Consider the following 21,092-nt stretch of genomic DNA (forward strand, 5'->3'; position numbering starts at 1 on the left):
AATTGTTCTAAATTCTATGCTCATGTGTACAAAGACCTGACAAGTTTTCCCAAGTTATCAACAAAACTTTAAGTTACTGATAATGCAAAAATAAAAAAAGTAAATTACCGATAATGCATCAAAAAGCAAAAAAGAGTCATTTCTAAAATATTAATAAGAAGAAAATAAAATGGGGGCGCCTGGGTGGCTCAGTCGTAAAGCATCTACCTTCAGCTCAGGTCATGATCCCAGGGTCCTGGGATCAAGCCCCACATTGGGCTCCCTGCTCCACAGGAAGCCTGCTTCTCCCTCTCCCACTACCCCCTGCCTGTGTTCCCTCTCTCGTTCTCTCTCTCTGTCAAATAAATAAAAATTAAAAAAAAAAAAAGGAAAGAAAATGTTATAAACCGTGTTCAAGTAGAGACTAAATTAGCTCTCTAGCATCTTTACAAAAGAGGGAATCAAAGAAGTTGAGGCCAGAAAATGTAGGCAAAGCTTATCGCAGTGTTGGTCTGACAGGTTATTTGTAAAAATGTGTTTTCCTAGAGTTTGTAATGTTTGTGGTATTTGTCAGCTTTTACATTCTGAAATCTGTGGCAGTTGATTTTTTTCATTCCAAATATTTATGTTTATGCCTAATTTTGTATCCACAATTTTGTATTTTTCTCTTAAAGTGGGACCCCCTAGAATGTATAAGCTTCGAGTCCCACACGAACTGGATCTGTCCCTGCCTCGAACATTGTTTTACTTGAACATGTCCTAGCAAGTGAATTACCCAGTGTATGATAATTGTTTATGATATTAGGGACTACGTAGGGATTTTGAATATAAATACTGACGATGATGATGGTGCCAGGGTTGGCCATGGTGAATATGATAGCGGTGACAGTAATGAGTGGCTGTTTCTTTCATTCACAGATCAAGCTAAATCCATTACCACCCTTTGTAGATTTTTCTGACATATCAAAGATTGCTTCTTGTTTGCTCAAAATTGCACCTACTGCAATTTAAACTTACTTCACTTTGATCTATCCTCATTGCACAATGAGAACCTCTGGTCAGCATTTACTGTATATTTCTTGATGTGGTTGAGGTCTATGATAACTATATTTTATCAACCCAAAATCAGAGCACAGAGCTTTTCCCTGGTTTATACATTTAGGGCATTATACCATGTGGTATTTCAAGCTTTATGAAAGTGTCTGGTTAACTTATATTTGCTTATATGCTTCAAAAATTGCCCTTATTATAGAAAGTGTGTGAGAATTGAGTATATATTTTGAGTACATACTTCACACACATATAAAAGTACATGAAAATTGTAGTGGCAAATTGGAGACAATGTTATTTAGAGTAGTATTTGTCTAGTCTTCAGTAATTATGTTTTCAGGTGTGTTTTTTCGTTTAAGGGTTAGCATTGAAGTACGTAGCTTCAGACATATTTTAGGCTCAAGACAAAGATTAGAAATTCTCTTGTATATTATGCCTTGAGAATTATTCAGCACAGCATAAGTCAACTCCTAACTGTGCTTTCATCATATTTTATTTATGGCAATGTATTGTTTTTAGATGTCTATAATTTGCTTTTATTCTTCATATGTATCTTCCTAGTTTGAATAGATTCCTTCTTTTCTCTCTTCCTTTGTCAGTTTTTTCAATCAGATTGCTCAATGCCAAGACAAAGAGCTCTTTGATCATGGGCTAGAAAAAAGGGTTAAAGGATGGTTTAGAACCAATTCAAGAAAGAATGATCCTGTTCCCACTTGGAGGAGGACAGAGGAGCTGAAACCGATGGGGCTGTGGAGCTTGGAGAGGAAATTGTGAGTACTTGCTCTTGATTGAGTATCATTATCCTCCTGTTGTCTAGGAAGATGATTGTTATAATTAGCGACAAATGTCATGGGCAACTATAATTTACTTTTCCCTGTAACAACTGATAGTTTACCTTTCTCAGTGCCTCCTTCTACCTAGCCACCATGTCACTCTCCTTTCCCCACCCCCTATAACAATAAAATATAGAATAAAATATATTTGTCTTATGGTATTATATATCGATGTACACTTACAGCAATAATGTGACTGAATTTTTTAGAAGTCACCGAGTGGCCACTCACCCAAATTTTAGGCTCTTGTATAGTTAAAATTCCTACAAGGAGAAATGAGAAGCCGTTAGTTTACATAATAGGCATACAGGAGGGGTTGGTAGAGATATCTGGGGACTATTTCTCATTAATTTTCTTTTTTTTTTTTTTAAAGATTTTATTTATTTATTTGAGAGAGAGAGACAGTAAAGGGGATAGGGGGAGGCAGAGGCAGAGGGAGAAGCAGACTCCCTGCTGAGCAGGAAGCCCTCTGCGGCCTCGATCCCAGGACCCTGGGATCATGACCTAAGCTGAAGGCAGACGCTCAACTGACTGAACCACCCAGGCGCCCCTCATTAATTTTATTTCTGAGTGCAGGAGAAAGGGATGTAATTTATGGTGTTGCACAGTGCCTTTTAAATAGAATTTTAATATCCTTTGGATTTTATTTGTAGTGTATTTTTTTCAATTTCATTTTGAATTTATTATGGTAATCCAGTAGAATAATATGTAACTCTTGAGTGAAATTTTAAAAACAGAGTGCAAAGCATAATAGTTTAAAAAGTATCATATAATTGTGAAGAAAATTGAACTAGCATGTACCTGTGCTATGTATTTACTATTTGAGAGTCATAGTCATTGAATTGCCTTTAAATAAAAGTAGCTCAAGGGCTCTTTCAAAATGTGTCACTATCGGTACTTCATACTATATCTAGGTGAATAAGTCCCAGTGCATATTTTTAAATAACACAGATTGTTATATTTAGAATAGTCATGACATGAAAAGTCAGGGAATAAGTAAATAGCTGATAAATCTAGGGCAAAGATAAATGCACCCCAAACTGAGGAGGGATGTGAATTGTGTCTTACGATGATCTGTTTTCATCTGAGTGTAGCTTCTGCCCCAGCATTTTGCACTAGTCCCCCATTACCTGCAGATTTGCTTTCTGCAATTTCAGTTACTGGTGGTCAACCATGATCTGGAAGCAGATGAGCCTCCCCCTGACTTACTGTCAGAAGGTCAATAGCACCATATTCTAGGTCACGGTGCCTACGCCATTCACCTCACTTCATCTCCTCGTGTAGGCATTTTATCATCTCACATCATCCCAAGGAAAGAGTGCAGTACAATATGATATTTTGAGAGAGAGAGAGATATCACATTCACTTAACTTTTATTATAGCATAATGTTATCACTGTTCTATTTTATTAGTTATCACTGTTACTTGCCCTAATTTATAAATGAAACTTGATCATAGGTATGTATGTAGAGGAGAAACAGTGTCTGTAGGGTTGGGTACTCTCTGCAGTTTCAGGCATCCACTGGGGGTCTTGGAACATATGGGGGAATGGGGACTACCGTACTTGCTTTACTACCACAGTTCTAGGATGAATAGTCAACATCTTACGTCTACGTGTCTCCTTCATATCCTTATGATCTAAATTCATTCTGTATATTTTCACTGAGACTGTTCTAGAATATTATTAATATATTGTTTTAACCGTATACAGTGGCCTTTGCTCAGTGTCCATTCTCCATAGCATCTCTGTAGATTTCAACATTTTTGACCATTCCCTGCTTCTCAAAACAGTCGGCTCTTGTGACATCGATTCTGGGTTGTCTTCTCTCCCCTGGACTGCTCCTTGTCTCGCTACTCTTTTTTCCCACTTTTCTAAATGTGCATGTTCTGTTACTCCTATTTCCAGAACATCTGCTCTTTTCCTCCTTCTTTGGGGAGTATCTATCTTCTAGGCCTCAACTATCCTTTCTCTGTGGACAAAGCTAAGACAACGAACATCTTTTCCATCTCTGTAGTTGTTTTTTTGAATCTCCTGGAATCCAGGGAAATGAGAGAGAACTAAAAAGATTAAGGATGTTTTTGCGAGTTTGGAAGACTATCTAGTTGTAGATTTGGAACTACAGAAATAATTGGAACAATGGAGATTCAGTTGGTAGAAACCAAACCAAAGCTGGAGTTTTTCATTTTTATTCTCATTTGAAAGAAGATTCTTTTCAATATACATTTTTATCTTTCATTCTTAATTTTGGAGTTGGTTCTGAGATTGCTGCATAGCTTTTCACTAAAGGTCAATAAAACATGTACTATATCCAACTATTTTGAAGTAATTAGTTCAGGTACTAGGCAGAGGTACATAGTTTTTCAGGTGACAGAAAAATTCAATTACTATTTATACTGAAATTTATATTAGTGGCCCTGGAACAAATCCTTTATTTCCTCACCTTACTGATTTTGCTCATATTGATTACAGTAAAATATAATAATACTTTTCATTTATAAAGTGCTTTTAAGCTGTATACTGAGAGTGCCTGGATCTCAGGTCACGCTCAAGGTGTATCTTTATATGTCAGTTGCTAAGTTCGCTTTCTGAGGCCTGACGAATGTATTTGCATAGGTTCATTTTCCTGATTATTGGAACCACAAAGACCAAATACAGTCTATATGTTCCAATTATATAGGGTTGCCCAATAAAGTCTTGATTTTTTTTTTTTTTTTTACCATATTGTTCTTGTACCAGGGTAGGATTTATTTATTTAATTATTTTTAAAGATTTTATTTTTAAGTAGTCTCTACACCCAAGGTGGGGCTCGAACTCATAACCCTGAGACCAAGACTCACACACTCTACTGACTGAGCCAGCAGGTGCCCCAAGGATTTAGAACAAAGAAACAAACAACAGGAAAAACAAAACTTTAGTGCGAGCGTTGGAAACTAGGCCTCAGTTTGGGTTTTCATGTCCTGAGTGAAATGTGACTGTAAGACAATGAAACTGTTCTTTACATGTGATTGCGGAATTAGTCTCATAATCTTAAACTCCCACCCTGACTATTCTTGTCACCATAAAAAGTGCAAAAGAATACTCTTGGCTGCTTAAAGCTTGGTTTTACTAATGAAGAAAATATTTCTGTGCCACCTCTTCACCATTGGAAGGCATCATGTACAAAAGCTCTGCAGTTGCTTCTTAGAAGTTACAGCATATTTGTTTTAACAGGTTAATCTTCTCCCTCAATTTCATTTTGTTCACATTTGCTTCCTTTTGCTCCCCTATTTCCATCTTTTCCATGTTGTTTGGGTAATGATTGTCCAGCAATATGTCCGGACTCTGGATAATTCAATAGGTTCAAACAACATGGTGTTCATTTTTTTTTTTTTTAAAGATTTTATTTATTTATTTGACAGAGAGAGACACAGCGAGAGAGGGAACACAAGCAGGGGGAGTGGGAGAGGGAGAAGCAGGCTCCCGGCTGAGCAGGGAGCCCGATGCGGGGCTCGATCCCAGGACCCTGGGATCATGACCTGAGCCGAAGGCAGGTGCTTCACCAGCTGAGCCACCCAGGCGCCCCTAACATAGCATTCATTAAAGAAAACTGTTGAATCCACATGTGCCTGCCACTCTGTCTCTTAGGCTTGTAGGCCTTTGGTTGTTTATTTTGCCCTTTTATTTTTTTTAAAGACTTTATTTGTTTATTTGAGAGAAAGAGAGAGAGTGAGTGAATGGGGGAGGGGCTGAGGGAGCGGGACAGAGAGAATCTTAAGCAGACTCCACACTGAGTGTGGAGCCCCATGTGAGGCTCAACCTCACGACCCTGAGATCATGACCTGAACTGAAATCAAGAGTTGGCTGCTTAACTGACTGAGCCTCCTGGGCACCCCTATTTTGCTTTTTGAATTTGGAGAACAGTTCCACAAAAAAGATTTTCTTCTTTCTTTTTTTAAGAAGATTTTATTTATTTATTTGACAGAGAGACACACAGCGAGAGAGGGAACACAAGCAGGGGCAGAGGGAGAGGGAGATGCAGGTTTCCCGCCGAGCAGGGAGCCCGATGCGGGGCTCGATCCCAGGACCCTGGGATCATGACCCGAGCCGAAGGCAGACGCTTAATGACTGAGCCACCCAGGTACCCCGATTTTCTTCTTTCTTAAGTCATTTTCTGAAGTGGAAATATCTACATACGGCCTTCAACATGTATGGAAACTGTATTTGATAGTGAAGAAAAACTTTGGATGGAAGTTAAAAATATCTTAAAGTGATATTGAAGGTACTATCTAACTAGACAAAATCATTAATGTTATCAACTATTTGCTATAAAAGCATTAAAAATACAAAATTGATGTTATAGTAAACACTTTGAAAAAATTGCTATACTAGAAATTTTGAGATGGAAGTTTAAGGAAGTTATTTGAATATTTTTATTTGACCTGTTCCTATTAAATACTTATATTCCAAGTGTGAATAAATTAGAGAACTGAGTTACCAAATATTGGAAGACTTAAAAAATATCACCATATTCATATCCCTTTTAAATTCATTCTATGTTCTAATGGCTGCCAAAACATACAGTAATATTACGATAAATCTATTGAGGGTTATTTTGGGATATAGTAGTTGGAGAAAATGATTTCTGTATGACAGACAAAAAAATTAAGAAATTAAGAGTAAATAAAATGATTAGAATGCTTAGTTATGTTCTATGTGTACTAAAATTTAGACTTTCTCTGATAGAGTTTTAGGTAAAACAACAATAAACAATCCATACACATACCAAAAAAGCCAACACATTAAGGGAAATCAATTTAATTTTATTTTTAAAATTTATGGGTATTTGGGAGTTATGCTGTCTTCAGTTCTATTTCAAAGTAATATAAATGTAAATCCACAATATATTTATTTTCTTGCCCTCCAGATCTTCCACTGATTAGATTATTAGTTATCTGATTAAAAAAGTACACCACATTTTGTGGGTTTTTTTTTTTTAAGTTTTATTAAGTAATCTCTATACCCAATATGGGGCTTGAACTCTTGACCCCGAGATCAAGAGTGGCGTGTTTCTCCAGCTGAGCCAGCCAGGCGCCCCTTCTTGTTGTTGTTTTTTTTTTTAAATAAAGCAGACTACTTAATCCCATATTGGATATAAAGAGAAAACAGGCAAGCGAAGTCTATTCCACTATTGTAGATTTAAAGCAGACTTAAAACACACCAAGAAAATATAGCAAAACATCACTCAAAGTAAATTAAATTAAAAACAATTTAAACTTTAAATGATAAACAATGACAAAAATATTATATGCATATTATAAAAACCTACACACTTGCTATAAATAGACCAAAAAGTCAGCAGTAAACTTTTTAACAATTAACCGAAAAATTGTAACCTGGACAATTCCATAGTTCACCGAGTTTATGTTTAAAAATAGACCAGTTGTTCAAGAGGTACAATTGTTTTGTGTACTAATCCCAGAAAGGAATTTTTTTGCCAGGTTCCTCATTAAGAGAATAATATAAAGAACTGTGTCCTCTGTGAGATTCCTACAGAAGAGTTTAGGGGGTCTGTTTTGAAAAATTGTATATTAAATATTTAAGAATTACTATAATATATTTACATTAATATATTGTATGTGGATTTATATATGAGTACAGAAATTAAACATTAATATTAAATATTAAACTGCATATTATGTTTTCATAGAGTATTACAACAAAGCAGAGAATAGAGAGGTACACTTATTTTCTTCGGAAGTGCATGGTATAAGTACCATGAGCCGACAATGCCTTGAATACACATCTGGCCACATCATTTTTTTTTTTTTTTTTAAGATTTTATTTACTTATTTGAGAGAGAAAATGCACAAGCATGAGCAGGGGAGAGACAGAGGGAGAAGCAGACTCCCCGCTGAATGGGGAGCCTGATGGCAGGGCTCATGACCTGAGCTGAAGGCAGATGCTTAACTGACTGAGCCACCTAGGCGCCCCTGGCCACATCATTTCTTGCCAAGCAGAGGGGCTCAGGTGTACCCACTCTAAAACAAAAGTCATCATTTTTTGAAAACTATCCATGTCATACAACTGGCTTATAATTTTAAAAATAGTTTATTTTTAAGTAATCTCTACGCCCAACATGGGGCTCAAATTCAAAACCCCGAGATCAAGAGTTGCATGCTCTACGGAGTGAGCCAGCCAGGCACCCCTTATAATTTTTGATCATATGCAGTACATGAACTTATTTAGTTCTCTAGGTATATATTTTGCAATCAATTCTCCTCTACTGTACAGAGAATGACCTGCTATTCAAGATGAACCATTCTGGAGGTGCTTTCCTGAGACTTAAAAGAAAAAAATGGCAAAAGACATGCATAATTGATTTGCCTGTGTGTATAATTTTCAGGTTCATTTGTTTCAACCATGTACCTCCTGCTGGTGAACTTTGGGGAGCTGTTGGTCCCTTCATCTATATTTTCAAAATTGTATACTGAGCAGCTTCTTGACTTTTCCCTTAGGGACTGAGAGGATCTCTATTCACTGTATGTGCTGTTGGGCCGACACCTCAACTTTCCTACAAGAATGATAGTCCATCCCAATTTAGACCTATTGTTCCAAGCTGAGGCACAACGCAGGATACCAGCATTCCAGGTAACTCTCAGGGAATGCTACCTTAAGGTCCCTGCTGCTCCAGTTCTGTGGAAAGCTCACTTGAACAAAAAATATTTATTTATTTTATTTTATTATTTTTTTATTAACATATAATGTATTGTTTGTTTCAGGGGTACAAGTCTTTGATTCATCAGTCTTACACAATTCACAGCACTAACCAGAGCACATACCCTCCCCAATTCCATCACCCAGCCACCCCATCCCTCCCACCCCCCTCTGCTCCAGCAACCCTCAGTTTGTTTCCTGAGATTAAGAGTCTCTTATGGTTTGTCTCCCTCTCTGGTTTCATCTTGTTTCATTTTTCCCTCCCTTCCCCTATAATCCTCTGCCTTGTTTCTCAAATTCCTCATATCAGTGAGATCATATGATGCTTGTCTTTCTCTGATTGACTTATTTCGCTTAGCGTAATACCCTCTAGTTCCATCCACGTCGTTGCAAATGGCAAGATTTCATTTTTTTGTTGGCTGCATAATATTCCATTGTATATATATACAAATTTTCTTTATCCATTTATCTGTTGATGGACATCTAGGTTTTTTCCATACTTTGGCTATTGTGGACATTGCTGCTATAAACATTGGGGTGCATGTGCCCCTTCGGATCCCTACATTTGTATCTTTGGGGTAAATACCCAGTAGTGCAATTGCTGGGTCGTAGGGTAGCTCTATTTTCAACTTTTTGAAGAACCTCCGTACTGTTTTCCAGAGTGGCTGCATCAGCTTGCATTCCCACGAACAAAGGATATTTATAAACATGTGAGTACCTGCACACATACACTCACACGTAGACACACCCCACTGGAAGCATATGTGGTCCAGCCAGAAGTGCGTTAATTGATTGCTTACTGCTGTTGGCCCCTCAAATCATTGTTTTGATTGAATTGCCTCTTTAGTACAATGCCCCAGCCCACAGTGAGTAATTTTATATGAAGCAGTCTTATGAAACATGCTGCTGCATTTAGTGTAAGGATGCTGTTGGATTTCTTTCATTGCTCAGTGTCCTCTGTATGAGGACCCACGGAGGACGTTCTCTTAGATTTGAAAGCAGTGCCTGCCCTGGGCCACACTGCCCATCCGTGCTATGAAGAATGCACCTGATCTAGCTACATCTGAACCCCAGACTTCCTGGCTCTGCCCCCCAAGGCCCTCCTAGCACTGGATGCTGGAAAAGGTAGGGTCAGTATGTGATCTAGCAAGGGTCCAGGGGTCCTGCTCTGCAGGCAGCTTGTGTAGTCACTTCAGTCCTGGCCTCAGGGAATTTCTTCTGTTGTCATTTTCCCTTGGTGCCATTTTTTTTATCCTCTTTGTTTTTATCTTTTCTTAGTATTTCATATGGATTGTTAAAGCTACCTTAAAAAATTGATGGAAGTGAGCATGAGAATTTGAGGACAGTGAAAGCTTTGACCTTTCCCTATTGCATGCCCTTCCAGTCTAGGCCTCCCCATGTTCTTTTTTTAAAAGATGTTATTTATTTATTTGATAGAGAAAGAGAGAGAAAGCATGAGCAGGGGGAGGGGCAGAGGGAGAAGCAGGCTCCCCACTGAGCAGGGAGCCTGATGCAGGGCTCAATCCCGGGACCCTGGGACCATGACCTGAGCCCAAGGCAGACGCTTAACCGACTGAGCCACCCAGCTGCACTCTTCCTGTGTTCTTTAAGTCACCCCCAAAGGCAGACCATGCTCAAGACTTGTTCACCTTCCCCTTTTTCTATACTGAGAAAATGATATTTTACCACCGTCCCCAGAGAGGACACGAAACCTGGTTGCTGTTGCTTCTGTCTCTGCACATCACTTGTGCTGTGCTCTTTATGCATAGAAATTTTAATATAAAATTTAAGGTTTCTTGGAAGTGTTAGATTCTGTGGGCTTAATGTTTTTGATGACTCATATTGTCACTCAGTTTCTTGGGCGATTTAGAAAAAGATCTGAACTCCTCTCTGAAATGAACACACTCATTTAATAAAAAAATGAGATGTTTACATAATTATTTTGATAGGAGTTGACAGTAAAGCAGAAATTCTGAGAAATGCGGGTACTAAATATCATCAGTAAACTCAATTCTCCTTTGTCTGAAAATCTTACTTAAATGGCATAGCAGAGATTCATTGTATCCTGGGAGTAGCTTTAGCATTCATACTTTTGAGTAACTAGGATGAGTATAGGAGAGTCATTTTTATTAGCTTATCATTCATTCCCTCATCCATTTTTTCCTGTAGTTAATTAGTATAACTACTTTGTTCTCACTATTATTCTAGGTATTGGAGATACAGTGATGACAAATCAAAATCCCTGTGCTTGTGGAACTTATATTCTACTTTCAGGAGGAGATACTCAATGAATGAATTAATAAGCAATGAGATAATTTTAGATGGTTGTAGATACGGGGAAGAAAAGAAATGGTTATGTGTCATGATGACTTTGGTTAGAGGGATCAGGGCGGGCCAATGAGCTTTGCTATAAGACCCAAATAAGAAAAGGAACCAGCCATGGAAAGAACCCTCCAAGCAAAGAGAGCAGCAACTCGTGCCAAGGGTCTGAGACAGCAACAAGTTTGTGTCCTTGGAGTCCGGACAGAAGTCCAGGGGCTTGAGTGCAAAGATGTCAGAAGAGGTAGACTGGAGGATGATAGCAGGCAGAGGGCAGATCGCTTGATGTCTTTAGCTGTGCATATGTATCTGTTTGAACCTTGAGAAAGTGATCTAACATGTCTTGGCCTCAGTTTCTCTTTCTCTCAAATGAAGAGGACAGAAGCTAGCTTATAGGCTTGTTTGTGAATATTTTGTGTGTTAGTTGATGTTAAGTGCTTGGAAGAATGTCTGGCCCTCAGTAAAAACTATATGTATTCTCTGTTATTAGTATGTATATATGCACAGTACAGTTTTCCTCTAGCAAATCATTTCAGTTTATTGACCTTATAGGCTTTCAGAGCTAGCAAAGGTCTTGGCAATCACATCCAATCTTGACGTATTACAGACGAGGCTTTAGCTCAGAGAGGTCAAATGGCCTACACAAGTTCCCACAAGTAGTAAGTAAATGTTTAGACTAGAATCTTAGTTTCTTGAGTCTCAAGCCAAGAGCTTTCTACTGTTGGATGGTGTTGGCCTATAGTTAACCTAATGGCTTGGAATTACTTTCCTTAATATTTACCTTCTAAGATTATATTTAGAATAGCATTATTGAACCTTAATGCTTTTGTAAAGATGGAGATGGTTACCATATTGGTAGTAAATTTACTGGCTAATGATTAAGTTGATAGTTGAAAGTAATTAGAATTGAGATTATCCTAACAGATTAACCACAGGTTCAAATATCCCTTTAGTAGCTTTAGCATTTATACTTTTTTAATAAGATGGATATAGGAAAATCATTTTATTGTATGATTCATTCATTCCCTCAACAACTCCTCCATGTCTTGTACTATTCTAAGTACTGGAGATATAGTGGTAAATCATCTGAAGGCCCTGCCCCTCATGGAATTTACACTCTTGTCAGGGGAAGCAGATAATAAACCCTTGAATAAATTGACAACTAAGTAAAAGAAGGTAATTTCAGGGCAATCCCAAAGATACTTTAAAATAGGGAACTCAGGTGGTCAGTGATTTGATTGTCATCATGATGGATAAGGAGGCTATTGCTAAAATTGGAAGAGCTAATCACACTTTAAATGATTTACTCACTTAAACAATTTATTTTTCAAACCTCACTTCTCTGGCCTCACTACCTACTGATAAACAAAGGATCAGGTTTCATAAATTCAAATGCAGTCACACACATGGATGGTATTCATTGAATGATAGGGTTTAAGTTAATATATGGCATAAAGACTTTGCTAATGCATCACTATCTAGGACTAAAATTATTTTACCCAAGATGTATGATTTGGTGGCTTGGAGAAATTTTAAATTTTAACTTGTCTCTTTCTACAGACTTTATAGGTTTTCCTAGACCTATCAAAATTGGTTCCTGGGATAATCTTTTTGTTTTTTTTTCCTTTGCCTCTTTATAGGAAATCTCTTACCTGGGAAAGTTTTGTTCCAAAAGTTCATTTGTAAGCCATTTTGAACTCCTTTGCCATAGAAGCAGTGTTTAACATGGTAGTTAAGTTCAAATGCTGGTTCAAAGAAGTTTCTTTCTTTGTTCTCAAAGCTGAAAGGTTGCACTTAACGGTGTTCCCCTGAATTTTGGCCAGTTTGGTTTAGAAGGAGTAAACAGAGCAGGTGCATTTTTCTTTTTCTCTGGGCTCAGAACCAGATCCAGTCCATCTTGGGAAACTGGTGAAATAGCCCTTTTGCACCCTGTTGTTTTCCTTTCTGTACCCTTACCCCCTCAAGACACTCTTCTTTTTAGGCCTTCATGGTTATTTCCCTCCAGTGAAAGTTGTATGTCCCTTATTTCCTGTTTTTCTATCTTATTGGAGTAATACCAAAGTTGATAATTGAGTACAGAGTATGGATGTTTGAGTTTTCAGGATGCCCAACAGTATTCCACACTGTCAGAAAGATTTCTTTTAACTTTCATTCAAATACCTGTATCTAGGGGCCCATCACGTATTTCCTCAGAGTTGCCTCCTTTTGCTCCCTAACAACACCCTCTGTTCAGTCAGAGCTGCAGCTGATGGGTCCCCCCGTGTTCATGGAATATTGTGGCTTCTCACTTGGGGATGGTCAATAGGATTTGAAAATCTATAGATTTCACTCAGAGCAAGCTTAGTCCTGTAAGAAAAAAATAAAGGCTGAAAAATTATAGCAATATTATCCGATTAGTTTGGTTTCACCCTGCTGTTGGCATCTGCTTTATTCTCTATATTGTCTTTGTGCACTTTGCTGTCATGTTAGAGAAATATACTACATGAAATCCTGGCCTAAGCAAAACAAACAAGCAGTGAGTATGTCCCCCACCACTGTGAAGACCATAGATAGGTTGCTGCCTGCCAGAAATAGATGTAGTTTATAGTTTGTTCAACTCCATTGCTCACATTTTTTCATTTCCTGTTCTCAGATGAATAAATGGGGGGAAAAGAGAAAAAATGACTACCATAAAAAGTACATTTTCCCCCTCTATGTTCAATTATGGAAGGACATCTATAAACACAGGCATAAAGCCCAAAGGAAAGGAGAGATTTCCTAAATGTTGTCTGATAGTCATGTTAGCTTCCAAACAAAAATTGTTTAAAAATACATTTAGGACATATAAGCAGAAATATTGACATATGGTATGTGATATTTGGCTGAGTTTGTGGATGACATATGAGCCTGTCTGGAGGAGTTCTGATGATAATTGTATAAGCCACGAAGAGTCTGGTCATCAGAAACACGGACATTTAGGGATCTATGGAAACTTAATGGTTGTGTAGAAGAATTTATTTGATAATTAATGCAAAGGAATGTAACCAACATGTTAATGAGATTTATTAGAAATAACTGAATTACTCAGTTTTTATTTTGGTAATTTCCAAAAATGCTATTTGCTGGGCCCCAGGTAGCCATGACCTTTGTCAATATCTACAAGTGAATTCTTGTTTCCAGGCTGCTTAGGGTATGACATTTGTTCATCAAAATGTTACCTCTAAAGCGTATCCCATATACACTTATAGTATGTATAAAGATATAAGGACACATAGATTTAGGAGAAAAAGCTAGATTTGCAGCAGTATGTGCTCAAAACTGTGCTTCCTTGAAAAGTAGGGTTTTCAAGAGATAGCATGGTTTATGAGAAATTCGATTGGATTGAAATTAGAAAATTTAGTTTCTAGGGGCGCCTGGGTGGCTCAGTCGTTAAGCGTCTGCCTTCGGCTCAGGTCATGATCCCAGGATCCTGGGATCGAGCCCCGCATCGGGCTCCCTGCTCCGCGGGAAGCCTGCCTCTCCCTCTCCCACTCCCCCTGCTTGTGTTCCCTCTCTCACTGTCTCTCTCTGTCAAATAAATAAATAAAATCTTAAAAAAAAAAAAAAAAAAAAAAAAAGAAAATTTAGTTTCTATTTCTACTTTTGTCATCTAATTTTATGAGTCTAGATAAATGACATAATCATTCTTGGATTTATTTATACAACTCTAAAATGGGAGGACTGTCTAGTTGATTTTCAAGATTCCTTCATTTTCTAGATATCTGTTGAATCCCACTGGGTAATTATTGGGATATGAAACCCCTTTTTTTATGTCAAGACTATTGGTTGAAATACCTACAAAATTATATAAAAAGTAAAGAAAAAGTATCTGAATAGTTTTTTTTTTTTTTTGGTTTTTATTTAAAAATTTGACTTAGCCACTTGCTCACCCCTCAAGTTCTGGTATTTTTTTTATTGGAAGTGAATTGAATTTACTTTTGGGGATCTGACACATTTTCAGTATTTAATCACCCCATCCATACACAATGCTATATACAATCATTTAGGAAGGACCTCTTTATGTCTTTTATTTAAAATTATATATATATTTAATTGAAGTATAATTAACATACAGTGTTATATTAGTCTCAGGTATACAATATAATGATTCAACAATCCTGTACATTGCTCAGTGCCCATCATGATAAGTGTACTCTTAATCCCCTTTATCTATTTCACCCATCCCCCCCCAGCCACCTCCCTTCTGGTAACCACCAGTTCTCTATATTTAAGAGTCTGTGGTGTTTTGTTTGTATCTTTCTTTTTCTCTTTGTTTCTTAAATTCTACATATGAGTGAAGTCATATGGTTTTTATCTTTCTCTGACTTACTTCACTTAGCATTGTACCCACTGTATCCATCCATGTTATTGCAAATGGCAAGATCTCATTATTTTATATGGCTAAGTAATATTCTATTATACACACACACACACACACACGCACACACACATACCTTAATCCTTTCATCTATTGATGGACACGTGGGTTGCTTCCATATCTTGGCTGTTGTAGATAATGTTGCAATAAACAAAGGGGTGTATATTATCTTTCCTAATTAGTGTTTTCATTTCCTTTGGGTAAATATCCAATAGTAGAATTAGTAGATCATATGGTAATTCTATTTTTAAATTTTTGAAGAATTTCCACACTGTTTTCCACAGTGGCTGCACCAATTTGCATTCCCACCAACTGTACACAAGGTTGTTTTTTCTCCACATCCTTGACAACATTTTTGTCAATGACAAAATTCTTGTCATTTTGATTCTAGCCATTCTGACAGGTATAAGGTGATGGCATTGTGGTTTTGATTTGCATTTCCCTGCTGATTAGTTGATTTTGAGCATGTGTTCATGTGTCTATTGGCCGTCTGTATGTCTTCTTTGGAAAAATGTCTTTTAGGGTCCTCTGCCCATTTTTTAATTGGATTGTTTGGGTTTTTTTGTTATTGTTGTTTTTGAGATGTGTAAGTTCTTTATATATTTTGGATATTAACCACTTATTGGATACATCCTTTGCAAATATCTTATCCCATTCAGTAGGTTGCCTTTTTGTTTTGTTGTTGGTTTCCTTCACTGTGCAAAAGCTTTTTATTTTGGGGTGGTCCCACTAGTTTAATTTTGCTTTTGTTTCCCTTGCCTTAGGAAAAATATCTAGAAAAATGTTTCTGCAGCCAATGTCAAACCAATTACTGCCTATGTTTTTTTTAGGATTTTTATGGTTTCAGTTCTCACATTTACATTTTTAATCCATTTTGAGTTTATTTTGTGTTTGGTATAAGAAAACAGTCCAGTTTAGCATGTAGCTGTCCAGTTTTCCCAGAATCATTTGTTGAAGAGACTGATTCTTCCCCATTGTATATTCTTGCCTACTTTGTCGTAGATTAATTGACCATATAAGTGTGCGTTCATTTCTCGGCTCTCTACTCTGTTCTCTTGATCTATGTGTCTGTTTTTGTGCCAATACCATACTGTTTTGATTACTGCAGCTTTGGAGTATGGCTTGAAATCTGTGATTGTGATGCCTCCAGCTTTGTTCTTTCTCAAGATTGTTTTGATTACTTGGAATCTTTTGTGGTTCCATACAAATTTTAGGGTTATTTGTTCTAGTTCTGTGAAAAATGGTGTTGGTATTTTGATAGGGATTGCATTAAATCTGTAGATTCCTTTGCGTAGTATGGACATTTTAACAATATTAATTCTTCCAATCTATGAGCATGCATTATCTCCCCATTTGTTTGTGTCATTTTCAATTTCTTTCATCAGTGTTTTATAGTTTTCAGAGTACAGGTCTTTTACCTCCTTGGTTAAGTTTCTTCCTAGGTATTTTATTCTTTTTGGTGTAATTGTAAATGGGAGATTTTTAAATTTCTCTTTCTACTACTTCATTATTAGTGTGTAGCAGTGCAAAAGATTTCTGTATTGAATAGTTGTTTTTTTTTTTTTACAATTATTTTTACCTGATCTTGTGGCACCTGTGGATGTTTCTGTATTTATGATCTTAGAGTCAGGAAAGAAAACATGTCACCCTCCTACCTTAGGCACTTTAGTGATAGATCATTGAAGGACTGTCTTAATCTAGCAGCTCTGTAGGCGTCGGTATCATTTTCAGGAAATAAGATGGTGCGTTCAAATGGGGACAGTAAGGGGAACTTAATGAGCTGGTTAGAGTTTAAGGAGCTAGTTGGAAGTTGCAGTCAGAGTTGAGGTTCACCTGAAAGCAATGACAAAAATCTTTAGGACAGGCAGAAACAAGGAAACATTGACACTTTTAGGGCTACAGGAACAAAGGGAGAGAGTGGACTTTGGAATCTGTAGAGTTTCCAGATAGCCTTTGACTACAGCTCTGTGCTTCAGTGAAGAAATCTTTCCAGCAGGAAGGGAGTCAGAGAGAGAGATACTTCTCTCTTTCTCCACTGACTGACGTCTTGTATCATTGACCAACTCAAGAGCAGACAGAGGCCAAGGGAGCCAGAGAAATGCAGTCTGGCCAGGTCGGTCTCCAAAGGTTCCTAACATGATAGAAAAGAATCAAGTGTGGTCTGGAGAGGCAAAGAGAGAATATCAGGTACATCCATTATTTGATGCTGTAGAAATATTGTCTTCATCCTATAATAAGTAGTTGTATGTATTTTTAATAGACATTTAGAATGACTATGGCAAGATTAACTTTAATGGAAAAGCCAATTTATGATTTGACACAGACTTGGATATTTGTCACCATACTGCTGTAGTGATAATCTTATTAGGACCCAAACTGACTGTATCGCTGACTTATGCACACTCTTTCAAGAGATAGGGACTGCAACCAGACCTCGGAGGGGACCAGAAGTAGTTCAAGATCTGTTTTTATACATTGTTAGGTCCATTTTGCTGATTTATGTGTGTGAGAGTGAGGAATTTTAAATCTAAATTTATGAATGATAATGATCTGTTGTTTCCTTTTACTTATTTGTTTATTTATTTGAGACAGAGATAGTGAGAGAGAGCATGAGCGGGGAGGAGGGGACAAGGAGAGGGAGAAGCAGGATCCCTCCCAGGATCATGACCTAAGCCAAAGACAGATGCTTAACCAACTGAGCCACCCAGGCGCTCCTGTTTCCTTTTTTTTGTTTGTTTCTTTTGTACTGCCTTTGTTTTTGGTATAGGGCAATTATTTGGGAAGATTTTTTCTTTTCTATTTTCTTAAAGAGGTGGTATAAAATTGATCTTCTTTGTTTGTTCCTTTAAAACCATCTGAGCTGGGATGCCTGGGTGGCTCAATGAGTTAAGCGTCTGCCATCAGCTCAGGTCATGATCCCCAGGGTCCTAGGATAGAGTCCCACATCTGGCTCCTTGCTCAGAAGGGGGCTGCTTCCCCCTCTGCCTGCTGCTCCCCCCTGCTTGTGTTTGCTCTCATTCTCTCTCTGACAAGTAAATGAATAAAATCTTTTAAAAAACCCCATCTGAACTGAAGATTTCTTTCTCAGGGGCTTTTATATAACAATTTCAGTATCATTAAACATTATATGACTATTCAGATGATTTAATTCTTGGTTGAGTTGTGGTAATTTGTGAGTTTTAAGAAACTGATCATTTCTTCTTGTTGTCAACTCCATGATTATAAAATTATTTGTAGTATTCTCTTTTATAAATAACTGTAGGCTGTAGTGATATCTCTTCTGTTTTGTTCCAATATTGGTGATTTGTGACCTTTTTTTTTCAATCTTGCTAGAAATTTATCTATTTTATTGATTTTTTTTTCAAGGAACCACCTTTTTGTTTCATTGATTTTTTATCCTATTGATTTACTGTTTTTGATTTCAATGCTTTCTACTGTTATTATTTCCTTCCTTTTGCTTGTGTGTTAGATTTACTTTACTCTTCTTTTTCTAGTTTAAGGCAGATATTTCCTTCTTTTTCCTTTTTTTTAAAGATTTTTTATTTTTATTTTTAACTAATCTCTACACCCAATACATGGCTTGAACTCACAACCACAAAATCAAGAGTTGGATCTCTACCGACTGAGCCAGCCAGGCACCCCTCCTTATTTCTAATGTAAACATTAGTGCTATAAATTTCCCTCTCATCACTGCTTTAGCTACATTTCACATATTTTGATATGTTGTGCTTTCATTTTTATTAAGTTCTATTTTTAAAATTTTATTAAAATTTCCTTTTTGACTTATGGATCATTTAGAAATGTGTTGTTTAATTCACACATGTTTAGAGATTTTCTTTTTGTCTTTATTTTTTTGGTTTTTGTTTTTTGGGTTTTTTTTTGCATTTTAGTTAGGGAACACAATCTATTATTTCAATACTTTTAGATTTGTTGAGCTTTGTTTTATGACTCAAGATATGGTCTATCTTTTTTTTCTTTTCTTTTCTTTTTTTTTTTTGTAGTTTTTAATTTTATTATGTTATGTTAGTCACCATACAATACATCATTAGTTTTTGATGTAGTGATCCGCGATCCATTGTTTTCGTATAACACCCAGTGCTCCATGCAGTACATGCCCTCCTTAATACCCATCACCGGGCTAACCAAACCCCCCTCCCCCCTCCCCTCTAAAACCCTGTTTGTTTCTCAGGTCCATAGTCTCTCATGGTTCATCTCTCCCTCCAATTCCCCCTGCCCATTTTTCCCTTCCTTCTCCTAATGTCCTCCATGTTATTCCTTATGTTCCACAAATAAGTGAAACCATATGATAATTGACTTTCTCTGCTTGACTTATTTCACTTAGCATAATCTCCTCCAATCCCATCCATGTTGATGTAAAAGTTGGGTATTCATCTTTTCTGATGGCTGAGTAATATTCCATTGTACATATGGACCACATCTTCTTTATCCATTCATCTGTTGAAGGGCATCTCGGCTCTTTCCACAGTTTGGCTATTGCGGACATTGCTGCTATGAACATTGGGGTGCATAGGGCCCTTCTTTTCACTACATCTGTGTCTTTGGGGTAAATACCCAGGAGTGCAATTGCTGGGTCATAGGGTAGCTCTATTTTTAAATTTTTGAGGCACCTCCACACTGTTTTCCAAAGTGGCTGTACCAACTTGCATTCCCACCAACAGTGTAAGAGGGTTCCCCTTTCTCCACAACCTCTCCAACATTTGTTGTTTCTTTCCCTGTCCATTTTGGCCATTCTAACTGGTGTAAGGTGGTATCTCAGTGTGGTTTTGATTTGGATTTCCCTGATGGCTAATGATGATGAACATTTTTTCATGTGTCCGTTAGCCATTTGTATGTCTTCTTCAGAGAAGTGTCTGTTCATCTCTTCTGCCCACTTTTTGACTTGATTATTTGTTTTTTGGGTGTTGAGTTTGAGAAGTTCTTTATAGATTTTGGATACCAGCCCTTTATCTGTACTGTCATTTGCAAATATCTTCTCCCATTCTGTGGGTTGCCTCTTTGTTTTGTTGACTGTTTCCTTTGCTGTGCAGAAGCTTTTTATCTTGAAGAAGTCCCAAAAGTTCATTTTTGCTTTTGTTTCACTAGCTTTTGGAGATGTATCTTGAAAGAAGTTGCTGTGGGTGATGTCAAAGAGGTTACTGCCTATGTTCTCCTCTAGGATTTTGATGGATTCCTGTCTCACATTGAGGTCTTTCATCCACTTTGAGTTTATCTTTGTGAATGGTGTTAGAGAATGGTCGAGTTTCATTCTTCTGCATGTGGCTGTCCAATTTTCCCAGCACCATTTATTGAAGAGACTGTCTTTTTTCCATTGCATGTTTTTTCCTGCTTTGTCAAAGATTATTTGACCATAGAGTTGAGGGTCCATATCTGGGTTCTCTATTCTGTTCCATTGGTCTGTATGTCTGTTTTTGTGCCAGTACCATGCTGTCTTGGTGATCACTGCTTTGTAATATAGCTTGAAATCGGGCAATGTGATGCCCCCAGCTTTGTTTTTCTTTTTCAACATCTCCTTGGTGATTCGGGGTCTTTTCTGATTCCATACAAATTTTAGGATTGTTTGTTCCAGCACTTTGAAAATGTCATTGGAATTTTGATCGTGATGGCATTGAAGGTATAGATTGCTCTGGGTAGCATAGACATTTTAACAATGTTTATTCTTCCGATCCATGAGCATGGAATATTTTTCCATCTTTTTGTGTCTTCTTCAATTTCTTTCATGAGTGTTTTGTAGTTCCTAGAGTATAGATCCTTTACCTCTTTGGTTAGGTTTATTCTGAGGTATCTTATGGTTTTCGGTGCT

The 21,092-nt window shown here is 37.3% G+C and overlaps 2 long non-coding RNA genes across 2 annotated transcripts in view; both read left to right on the plus strand.

Annotated features, from left to right (window-relative positions):
* Positions 1–1,629: 1,629 nt before the first annotated feature.
* LOC116645022 overlaps positions 1,630–21,092 on the plus strand; it is a 91,973-nt gene continuing 72,510 nt past the window's right edge. The window contains exon 1 of the long non-coding RNA XR_004301872.1: positions 1,630–1,799. This is a non-coding gene — a long non-coding RNA (uncharacterized LOC116645022). The remainder of the gene's footprint in view (positions 1,800–21,092) is intronic.
* On the plus strand, positions 5,942–9,358 carry LOC116645024. Its single transcript, XR_004301875.1, has 3 exons — positions 5,942–5,980; positions 8,358–8,490; positions 9,217–9,358. It is a non-coding gene; the product is annotated as an uncharacterized LOC116645024 (long non-coding RNA).

The sequence above is a fragment of the Phoca vitulina genome, unplaced genomic scaffold (genome assembly GCF_004348235.1).
Source record: "Phoca vitulina isolate PV1807 unplaced genomic scaffold, GSC_HSeal_1.0 scaffold31, whole genome shotgun sequence".
NCBI classification, from domain to species: domain Eukaryota; kingdom Metazoa; phylum Chordata; class Mammalia; order Carnivora; family Phocidae; genus Phoca; species Phoca vitulina.